Raw genomic sequence first — 12,117 nt, forward strand, 5'->3', positions numbered from 1 at the left:
GGGCAATATGGCAAGTGTGGAGAGTGACTGTCATGATAATAAACACACTAGGGCAGTTGAACACAGAGACTCCCCTCAGGGAGTGGGTATCCACATTCACCACATAGAAGGTCCTTCATATACAGCAGGAAGACATGTGCCTGAAATGCAAACACCAAAATCACCTTATGGGTGGCAGGATTTATGGTTTCATCTCAAACCAAAAACACACAACCTTGACCTTCTCTGGGAGGGCATCTCCCATGAATGCCAGAATAAAGATGCCAGTATCAGTGCAATTGTCCTTTCAACCTTGCTGAACATGCCGAACAAAATAAATGTCCCCTCTTTCCAGATTGGCCCGGAGTACATCATTTTAAAAGATGGGGTCTCTATGAAAAATGACTCCCTGAACCATATTGAAAGACTGGTGATGAGTAACAGACTCTGAGATGTTGCTAAAATGGACACAAGCCAAAGGGCTGCAGATTTGTCAGCAGAAGTAGTTCTGATCAGCAACAAACGTGACCAGTCTTAATGAGAGACTCCACTTCACCAAACTTTTCTTTGATATTTTCCATAACAAATGATGACTTCATGGTGGTGAAAGTGCCCCCATCAATCTAGTGCAGACCAGGATGCAGGAGAAGTGTTTAACTCCAAGCAATCAAGCCTGGCCCTCCTTCCAGGGTGTAGTCAGGGAAGGGAAAGCTGCAGGATCATAGGTCATAAGAAGCAGTATTAAATGATCCATTGTCAACTGAAGAGATGGCTGTACAAGGACAGCCAGTTTTTGGAGCTTTATGTGTTTCATACACAAAGCATCCATCCTGACACCGCCCACTCCAATCACAGGCTATTCCCATGGGCACCACCCAGCGATAGCAAGGGCCTTCTGGCAAGATGACCATTGCTAGGAGTTCCGATGCTCCAGAATGATAAGCAATCACTCCTGTGCATGCACAGGGAGGCAACATCTATGTTATCAGAAGTGTGACCCCTGTGTTTTCAAGGGGGCTCAACCAGATGGGTACATAACAGTCCCAGCACATGGACTGGTTACACATGCTGGTGATCTAGCAGGGCAATGGGAGGATTACAGCAGTGAGGGAAGAGGGGAAGGAGGGGGGAAGAGGAATCCACACCATAGATGCTAGGTGGGGAGTTCATGCCCAAATGGCTCACTTTACGGAGAGAAAACTTGAAGTTGGAAGTCAAAACCCAAAGGTGGATGAAACATGCCAAAATGGAAAGGCAAAAAAGAAAAGACAAGATGAACAAAAGCCAGAATGAATACAAGAAACCAGATGGATAGCCATGTTGACATATGTAAGAACACAGAGAGGAAGGAGGGGGCAGAGGAGGAGGAGGGGGACAGGGAGGGAGGAGCACATGGAAGGAAATACTGCCCAGGAAGGGAAAGTGGGTCGCAATAGCTTGGGGCCCCATATGCGCCATGCATGAACTCATGAAAGGGCCATCAGCCGCCTGCGAGGTGCAATTATATTGATGATGGGTACCTTCCACATTGTTAATGGCCCTATAAAATGTCATGATAACATTTCCTGGTATGATAACATTGCCCTGATTGCTTTGTGTACCTCCAGCAATGTTTATTAGTTGCATCAGCAGTGTTCCTATTTTCGTTTTGAGGAAAGTGAAGTCCATTTTGTCCCTCTGCCATCATCAGTATGTGTGGAGGGACCACACTTCCACTTCAGAGCCTACATGCAGCAAGATTCTCTGATTTGTTGTTTTGTGGTAGTCATTGGTTTCCTTTCACAGGGCAACATATCACTCCTGCATGACATTTGCCTTCATTGCAACTCAGTATCAAACAGTGATGATTAACTATGATGCCATAAAGTCACACTGACTTTGCAAAGATATTTACGTATGTTTCCCAAAACTGAGTTCTCATCCTTCTCTACCACTGGGCTAGACCACATGCTTTTACCCATGCAGAAGGGCATGGAATGCATATAGACAGCCTCTCAGTGCATCCATGTATCAACTTCACAAGTGCACATCACGCAACAAATCATAAGAATGCAATGCAGATCTCACACCTAGCAGGTGGAACAATATAAGTTTAACACTAACTTTCTTCTTCTTGAAGTACCCTTTACTATCATGGCACAAGTCAACAATGGGACTCTAACTTTCTGATTGTTTTATCCTACTTATGAAGTGTTTACTTTCCTGTACATAATTCTTGACCAAAGTCAAGATTTTTTAGAACTTTTATGTACAGTCTTAGATATAAAACCCAGCTGGTCACTGCAGAGACAGTGTTGGAGTCGTTCACTTAAGGTGGCCAATATAACCGGCCACCCTCAGAATTCCAAGTCCAGCCATATGCACAATCTGGCAACACTGCAGAATGCAGAATTGAAAAGAGGAAATGCTGTCATTCTTCATGAGCCATTACAGAGCTCTAACCATTCATGATCTGGTGGTAAGCATAATGCAACATAGATAGGAATCACAAGTTCAAGATCCCTCAATGCCTTATTTTTTCAAATCACATTTCTCCTGTCTACTACACTTCTATCTGCTGGTTCCTCAAATATAATTTCTTCACTGTCTAACACACCAGTAACAGCCTTCTAGAAACAATTCCACTGACGAGCTCATGGCTACATCAAGATCAGAATAGTTAATGTTTGAGAGTTTCTTTGCCCTACAACAACCATAGGCTGTTGGCTATATGCCATCCACCACCTGATGCAAGAAGCTGTCCAACAAGGCAAATACAGCACAGTGCTATATGTGTTTTATCAACCATCATTTTCTTCTTTGCAGCTCTAATATTTATCCTGCAGTTAGATATTGGATTGTTCAAGAGTTGTAAAATAGAATCACAAGTGCAAAAAGATCTACATCAGACACATCCCAGCTAGCACTCAAGCTAATTTTAAGGTGGATATTGAGCTTAGGTTCAGTTGAAAATTCAAGATTGAAAAATCAACCTGTTACACAGCTTATTTCAGGGTGGATATTGAGTTTAGGTTCAGCTGAAAATTCAAGACTGAAAAATCAACCTGTTACACAGTTTACATCAAGCTGTAAAAATTTAGCTTGAATTAAAATAATTTTCCCAAGCTTGAAATAAACTGTAATTTCCCTGGAAGGCTGTACAGCAGATGCGCATGCAGCATAGCTTCCATAGATGTCCACAGGAAGCGCCACAAGCGTTTATAAGCCTTGCACTGACTCTGCTAGGTTTACGGCCATTTTACCTTTGTGACACGCGTTAATGATTGTTGACTGTTGTGAAGTTTGTTTTATACTGGAAAATAGTTCAGTAAGTGTGTGGCGTCTTGTACCTTACTGGTACACCAGGTCTGAAGAGGATATATAGTGTATTACAGGTACATTGGTGCATTTTTCTCTAGTGGTACGTTAATATTACAAATGTTAAATACTATTACATAACATAAAGAAATATCATATTCTTTTACGTAGAAAAATTGAGCCTGGATGAAAGTGAAATGGATTACCAGCTAAGAATACATATTACAAGTTGTTCAGCAAAAAGAGATCATTTTAAAATAGCTCTCTAGTACGTGGCACCAATAAATTAAAACTTAATGTTATTTTTAAAATCTCGCCTTTTTATATATATCGCCCTATTACATTTGTTTACTTGTAAGTACTCGCGTGTGTCACACCATGAATGAATAATCGTGAAGTGCAAAAAGTTTCTTTGTGAATACGAATAGTAATGACATGGTGAACGGGAAAAAGTACATCAAGAACCAGTCACTACATAGGTGTCAGTCTCTTATATTTACATAGCTTTGACTGCTCTTCAATTGCGGTAATATGAAATTTCTTCCTGTTAGTATGACACTCTTGCACAAAGTAAACATGCTCAAAAAATTCAAGTCAAAGAAGTCTTAAAGTTGGGGCAACAGTAAAATCAGAGTTGCAGTCTGTTATTACGCCATCAGTCTTGAGAGATTTTGTTGAAGCTGTTAATTCTTTCTGTGGTGATGGACACAAAATTTCTTGTGACTCATGCTTGGCAAAAGTTAAGCATATTCATAATAAGCATAACATTACTTTTCATATTTAGGTTGATCAGTTTCAACTTTTTACATTTGTTATGTTTAGGTGTGGCTAACAGGATCATTATACCAGCAGAAGTCAGCGAAATTTGATCCTGCTCTGGTCTGTGTGCTGGGGCCGGAGGGGCATCAGAATAATTAAATTTTGAAATAAAACAATTTTAAGCACTTTGAAAATAAAAATTTTTAAACATAAATGTCTTGATAATTTTTTCACACCATTTCCATTCTGATATTTATTTAATTAATTAGGTTCAATAAATTCAGATTAATAATTATATAGCTTAAAACAAGCTGTAAATACCAGGCTGCATTCCACGTGTGTAGATACAGCTGGAGCCAAACTTGATAAGTCAAGCTTGAAATATAGCTTGAACTCTGCCAACTTTGATGTTTGTTTCAAGCTTGAATCCAACTAACAGACCTGAATATTCCAGCTTTGATCAAGCTTATATACTTGAACTTTACATCTGGAAACAAGTTTGAAACCGACTTACTGTGCTACCTGGGATATTATTTGTTAAGGATTTAATGGAGGGATGACTGCAACAAGGTAGCTTGGAACCTTTGTGTTGCATGTGGGGTGAATGCATTTGGGAAATATGTAAGCTAAGGGTTTTCTTGTTTCAAGAAAGATCATTCTGGCATAAATGATTTTCCACCTTCAGGCAGTCTCAATAACAGATATATGTGGTGACCTGTGACCATTTAAATGTTGTGTGACATTTGCATTTAATAGGCAAGGTTCAGGAGTCTGGAGTAGCAGTACTGGATGCTCTAACTCAAAGCAACATGAGTCAAAGGGATGACTATTGCTGCATTTTTGTTTGAATGTCATCAGTTTGCTCATTGAAAATCCCTATTCAGTATTGTTAATGTTATGATGCCTTGATGTTAGCTTCTGAAGAAGAAAATAATGTCTAAACCCTAACAAAAAATGTATATTCGAGCAAAGGGCATTCTCAACATAATATTTTGCTTCCGGTGGCTCTAAAAGGATGTTGTGCACTAACACACCTTTTGGTCGCAGTATAATAAAATAACCTACAAAACTGCAACACATGTTGTTACTATAAGATAATGCACTCTGTGATTTCACAAACAAAACCATCCATGAGTTTGTTTTAAAAGTCATCTCCCACTTATTCTTCTGATCTTTTACCCTCAGATTTTTACCATTCTTCCTCCTTATCAATAAACCATCAGGAAAACACCTTTCTGGACAAAAATTCATTTCAAACCTGGTGTGACAACATCTTTAACTCAGATCCAGTAGAATTCTACAGTCATGGAATCAGTAAACTATCTGAGCACTGTCAGACTGTTTTAGATAATGTGAGAGAATAGTCTGTTGATGATTAATTTCTGTCTGATTTAAATTAAGGGAAAACACTATTAGATCATGCACTGTACTAATACAAAGGAAATGCTGCTTACCACGAAAACCATACACCAATAGTAATAATACGTAAGGTATCTATAACACAAATGAGCCTACATGAATTAGCAAGGTATTACTCATAATGGACTTCGAAATGGTCTATGTTTACTTGCTGTCCCATGTCATGGAAGAATGGAACCAAAAACTCCTAACATATGAAAGGAAATACCAGTCAATCTGCTTAACCTAATAAAAAAAAGAACCTGTCTCATTGGCACTCTATAGGGAAAGTTGGGCTGCAACAGTGGAGTGTGGGTGGGTGTTATCCTGTTGGTAAACATCCACTGGAATGCTGTTTATGAACGGCAGCACAATAGGTCGATGATGATGATGTATGGTTTGTGGGGCACTCAACTGCGTGGTTATCAGTGCCTGTACAAATTCCCAACCTTTACCCAGTTCAAACTTGCCAGTGTCATGAATGATGATGAAATGATGAGGACAACACAAACACCCAGTCATCTCGAGGCAGGTGAAAATCCCTGACCCTGCCGGGAATCGAACCCGGAACACCGTGCTCGGGACAACAGGTTGAATCATGAGACTGATGTACAAATTAGCAGTCAAGGTGCATGGGATAATGAAGAAGAGTGCTCCTGCTGTCATATGAAATTGCATCCCAAACCACAACTCCATGTGTGTCTAGCATGCAGACAGGTTGCTTGCAGGCCCTCATCTGGTGCAGCTATCATCAGTGCTTTATAAATAGTCATGTAGGCTGAACATAATTATAACGACACACATTCCACTCTAACACAGGCATGTACAAGTATTAGTCTAAGCATTAGATGATCTTATGACCTTTCTTGACCTCCTTTTTGTCCAGATTACATCACTGTCATGGGGCAAAATCAATCCCATGGAATCAAACATGAGCAAAATATTACATTCAAACTCCCTTTGCTCAAGCATATGTCTTTTGTTACCACTCAGCCATTAATTTCATCTTAAGAAGTTGACATAAAGGCACCACCATAACACTTCACCAATAACAATAATGCAGAGGAATTTTCAATCAGGAAACTGATGATGTTCAAGCAAAATTGCAGCAATTCTCATCCCTTTGACTTTTGTTGCTTTGAGTTAGAGCATCCAGTACTTCTATTCCAGACTTCTGAACTTTGTCTATTGAAAGCAAATGCTGCACATTTAAATGGTTGCAGTTCACCACATGCCCCTGTTATTGAGACTGCCTGAATGTAGAAAATCATTCATTCCAGAACGATCTTTTCCAAACCAAGAAAATCCTTTACAGACATGTTTTCCAAAAGCAGTCACCCCATACACAATACAAAGGTTTTGGGCTGCCTCTGTTGCCTTCATCTCTCTATTAAACCCATATTGAATAATTGTCACAAATGTAGATCTTTTGCACTTGTGACTATTTTATAACTCTTGAACAACTGCAAGATAAATACTCGAACTGCAAATAAGAGAATGATGGTTGATGAAACATTTGTAGTATGAGCCACATTCATCTCATCACCTGGCGTCAAGCAGCAGGTGGCATATGACAAGTAGCGTTTGATGGTCGCTGTAGGGTAACGAAACTCTCGAGTGTGAGCTGTTCTGATCTTCCAGAATGAGATTTTCACTCTGCAGCGGAGTGTGCACTGATATGAAACTTCCTGGCAGATTAAAACTGTGTGCCCGACCGAGACTCGAACTCGGGACCTTTGCCTTTCGCGGGCAAGTGCTCTACCAACTGAGCTACCGAAGCACGACTCACGCCCGGTACTCACAGCTTTACTTCTGCCAGTACCTCGTCTCCTACCTTCCAAACTTTACAGAAGCTCTCCTGCGAACCTTGCAGAACTAGCACTCCTGAAAGAAAGGATATTGCGGAGACATGGCTTAGCCACAGCCTGGGGGATGTTTCCAGAATGAGATTTTCACTCTGCAGCGGAGTGTGCTTCTGTAAAGTTTGGAAGGTAGGGGAAAAGGTACTGGCAGAAGTAAAGCTGTGAGTACTGGGCGTGAGTCGTGCTTCGGTAGCTCAGTTGGTAGAGCACTTGCCCGCGAAAGGCAAAGGTCCCGAGTTCGAGTCTCGGTCGGGCACACAGTTTTAATCTGCCAGGAAGTTTCATATCAGCGCACACTCCGCTGCAGAGTGAAAATCTCATTCTGGAAACATCCCCCAGGCTGTGGCTAAGCCATGTCTCCGCAATATCCTTTCTTTCAGGAGTGCTAGTTCTGCAAGGTTCGCAGGAGAGCTTCTGTAAAGTTTGGAAGGTAGGGGACGAGGTACTGGCAGAAGTAAAGCTGTGAGTACTGGGCGTGAGTCGTGCTTCGGTAGCTCAGTTGGTAGAGCACTTGCCCGCGAAAGGCAAAGGTCCCGAGTTCGAGTCTCGGTCGGGCACACAGTTTTAATCTGCCAGGAAGTTTCATATCAGCGCACACTCCGCTGCAGAGTGAAAATCTCATTCTGGAAACATCCCCCAGGCTGTGGCTAAGCCATGTCTCCGCAATATCCTTTCTTTCAGGAGTGCTAGTTCTGCAAGGTTCGCAGGAGAGCTTCTGTAAAGTTTGGAAGGTAGGAGACGAGGTACTGGCAGAAGTAAAGCTGTGAGTACCGGGCGTGAGTCGTGCTTCGGTAGCTCAGTTGATAGAGCACTTGCCCGCGAAAGGCAAAGGTCCCGAGTTCGAGTCTCGGTCGGGCACACAGTTTTAATCTGCCAGGAAGTTTCATATCAGCGCACACTCCGCTGCAGAGTGAAAATCTCATTCTGGAAACATCCCCCAGGCTGTGGCTAAGCCATGTCTCCGCAATATCCTTTCTTTCAGGAGTGCTAGTTCTGCAAGGTTCGCAGGAGAGCTTCTGTAAAGTTTGGAAGGTAGGAGACGAGGTACTGGCAGAAGTAAAGCTGTGAGTACCGGGCGTGAGTCGTGCTTCGGTAGCTCAGTTGATAGAGCACTTGCCCGCGAAAGGCAAAGGTCCCGAGTTCGAGTCTCGGTCGGGCACACAGTTTTAATCTGTCAGGAAGTTTCATATCAGCGCACACTCCGCTGCAGAGTGAAAATCTCATTCTGGAAACATCCCCCAGGCTGTGGCTAAGCCATGTCTCCGCAATATCCTTTCTTTCAGGAGTGCTAGTTCTGCAAGGTTCGCAGGAGAGCTTCTGTAAAGTTTGGAAGGTAGGGGACGAGGTACTGGCAGAAGTAAAGCTGTGAGTACTGGGCGTGAGTCGTGCTTCGGTAGCTCAGTTGGTAGAGCACTTGCCCGCGAAAGGCAAAGGTCCCGAGTTCGAGTCTCGGTCGGGCACACAGTTTTAATCTGCCAGGAAGTTTCATATCAGCGCACACTCCGCTGCAGAGTGAAAATCTCATTCTGGAAACATCCCCCAGGCTGTGGCTAAGCCATGTCTCCGCAATATCCTTTCTTTCATGAGTGCTAGTTCTGCAAGGTTCGCAGGAGAGCTTCTGTAAAGTTTGGAAGGTAGGAGACGAGGTACTGGCAGAAGTAAAGCTGTGAGTACCGGGCGTGAGTCGTGCTTCGGTAGCTCAGTTGATAGAGCACTTGCCCGCGAAAGGCAAAGGTCCCGAGTTCGAGTCTCGGTCGGGCACACAGTTTTAATCTGCCAGGAAGTTTCATATCAGCGCACACTCCGCTGCAGAGTGAAAATCTCATTCTGGAAACATCCCCCAGGCTGTGGCTAAGCCATGTCTCCGCAATATCGTTTCTTTCAGGAGTGCTAGTTCTGCAAGGTTCGCAGGAGAGCTTCTGTAAAGTTTGGAAGGTAGGAGACGAGGTACTGGCAGAAGTAAAGCTGTGAGTACCGGGCGTGAGTCGTGCTTCGGTAGCTCAGTTGATAGAGCACTTGCCCGCGAAAGGCAAAGGTCCCGAGTTCGAGTCTCGGTCGGGCACACAGTTTTAATCTGTCAGGAAGTTTCATATCAGCGCACACTCCGCTGCAGAGTGAAAATCTCATTCTGGAAACATCCCCCAGGCTGTGGCTAAGCCATGTCTCCGCAATATCGTTTCTTTCAGGAGTGCTAGTTCTGCAAGGTTCGCAGGAGAGCTTCTGTAAAGTTTGGAAGGTAGGAGACGAGGTACTGGCAGAAGCAAAGCTGTGAGTACCGGGCGTGAGTCGTGCTTCGGTAGCTCAGTTGGTAGAGCACTTGCCCGCGAAAGGCAAAGGTCCCGAGTTCGAGTCTCGGTCGGGCACACAGTTTTAATCTGCCAGGAAGTTTCATATCAGCGCACACTCCGCTGCAGAGTGAAAATCTCATTCTGGAAACATCCCCCAGGCTGTGGCTAAGCCATGTCTCCGCAATATCCTTTCTTTCAGGAGTGCTAGTTCTGCAAGGTTCGCAGGAGAGCTTCTGTAAAGTTTGGAAGGTAGGAGACGAGGTACTGGCAGAAGTAAAGCTGTGAGTACCGGGCGTGAGTCGTGCTTCGGTAGCTCAGTTGATAGAGCACTTGCCCGCGAAAGGCAAAGGTCCCGAGTTCGAGTCTCGATCGGGCACACAGTTTTAATCTGCCAGGAAGTTTCATATCAGCGCACACTCCGCTGCAGAGTGAAAATCTCATTCTGGAAACATCCCCCAGGCTGTGGCTAAGCCATGTCTCCGCAATATCCTTTCTTTCAGGAGTGCTAGTTCTGCAAGGTTCGCAGGAGAGCTTCTGTAAAGTTTGGAAGGTAGGAGACGAGGTACTGGCAGAAGTAAAGCTGTGAGTACCGGGCGTGAGTCGTGCTTCGGTAGCTCAGTTGATAGAGCACTTGCCCGCGAAAGGCAAAGGTCCCGAGTTCGAGTCTCAGTCGGGCACACAGTTTTAATCTGCCAGGAAGTTTCATATCAGCGCACACTCCGCTGCAGAGTGAAAATCTCATTCTGGAAACATCCCCCAGGCTGTGGCTAAGCCATGTCTCCGCAATATCCTTTCTTTCAGGAGTGCTAGTTCTGCAAGGTTCGCAGGAGAGCTTCTGTAAAGTTTGGAAGGTAGGAGACGAGGTACTGGCAGAAGTAAAGCTGTGAGTACCGGGCGTGAGTCGTGCTTCGGTAGCTCAGTTGATAGAGCACTTGCCCGCGAAAGGCAAAGGTCCCGAGTTCGAGTCTCGGTCGGGCACACAGTTTTAATCTGTCAGGAAGTTTCATATCAGCGCACACTCCGCTGCAGAGTGAAAATCTCATTCTGGAAACATCCCCCAGGCTGTGGCTAAGCCATGTCTCCGCAATATCCTTTCTTTCAGGAGTGCTAGTTCTGCAAGGTTCGCAGGAGAGCTTCTGTAAAGTTTGGAAGGTAGGAGACGAGGTACTGGCAGAAGTAAAGCTGTGAGTACCGGGCGTGAGTCGTGCTTCGGTAGCTCAGTTGGTAGAGCACTTGCCCGCGAAAGGCAAAGGTCCCGAGTTCGAGTCTCGGTCGGGCACACAGTTTTAATCTGCCAGGAAGTTTCATATCAGCGCACACTCCGCTGCAGAGTGAAAATCTCATTCTGGAAACATCCCCCAGGCTGTGGCTAAGCCATGTCTCCGCAATATCCTTTCTTTCAGGAGTGCTAGTTCTGCAAGGTTCGCAGGAGAGCTTCTGTAAAGTTTGGAAGGTAGGAGACGAGGTACTGGCAGAAGTAAAGCTGTGAGTACCGGGCGTGAGTCGTGCTTCGGTAGCTCAGTTGATAGAGCACTTGCCCGCGAAAGGCAAAGGTCCCGAGTTCGAGTCTCGGTCGGGCACACAGTTTTAATCTGCCAGGAAGTTTCATATCAGCGCACACTCCGCTGCAGAGTGAAAATGTCATTCTGGAAACATTCCCCAGGCTGTGGCTAAGCCATGTCTCTGCAATATCCATTCTTTCAGGAGTGCTAGTTCTGCAAGGTTCGCAGGAGAGCTTCTGTAAAGTTTGGAAGGTAGGCGACGAGGTACTGGCAGAAGTAAAGCTGTGAGTACCGGGCGTGAGTCGTGCTTCGGTAGCTCAGTTGGTAGAGCACTTGCCCGCGAAAGGCAAAGGTCCCGAGTTCGAGTCTCGGTCGGGCACACAGTTTTAATCTGCCAGGAAGTTTCATATCAGCGCACACTCCGCTGCAGAGTGAAAATCTCATTCTGGAAACATCCCCCAGGCTGTGGCTAAGCCATGTCTCCGCAATATCCTTTCTTTCAGGAGTGCTAGTTCTGCAAGGTTCGCAGGAGAGCTTCTGTAAAGTTTGGAAGGTAGGAGACGAGGTACTGGCAGAAGTAAAGCTGTGAGTACCGGGCGTGAGTTGTTCTGATCTTGATCAGCAATGGGCTATTTGGCGGAACTGTTTCTAGAAGTTTTTACTATTACTGGTGTGCTAGACAGTGAAGCAAATTATCTTTGAGGATTTATCAGGCAGAATTTCAGCAGATACAAGAAATACGATTTAAAAAAATAAGACACTGGAGGGAGTCTCCAACTCGCAACTTTATATCTATACTGTGCAATGTTTACTACTAGACAATGAGCATATGGAGCTCTGAAATGCCTTGCAAAGAATGGCAGCACTTCCTCCATACACTTCTGCATCCTGCAGTGTTGTCATATTGGGCATATGGCTGGACTTAGTTTAGTGAGAGACAGCTGGTTTTATTGGTCACCTTAAGTGAACAACTCCCACTTAGTCTCTGCAGTGGCCACGTTTTATGCCTAAGACTGTACACTTAAGAATATT

General features: G+C 44.3%; 1 protein-coding gene across 2 annotated transcripts in view; it reads right to left on the reverse strand.

Moving 5' to 3' along the window:
- Positions 1-12,117, reverse strand: part of LOC126456176 (speckle-type POZ protein B-like) — a 76,471-nt gene that overhangs the window by 27,269 nt on the left and 37,085 nt on the right. The gene's annotated exons all lie outside the window — the stretch shown is intronic.

This window comes from Schistocerca serialis, chromosome 2 (genome assembly GCF_023864345.2).
Source record: "Schistocerca serialis cubense isolate TAMUIC-IGC-003099 chromosome 2, iqSchSeri2.2, whole genome shotgun sequence".
Lineage (NCBI taxonomy): Eukaryota > Metazoa > Arthropoda > Insecta > Orthoptera > Acrididae > Schistocerca > Schistocerca serialis.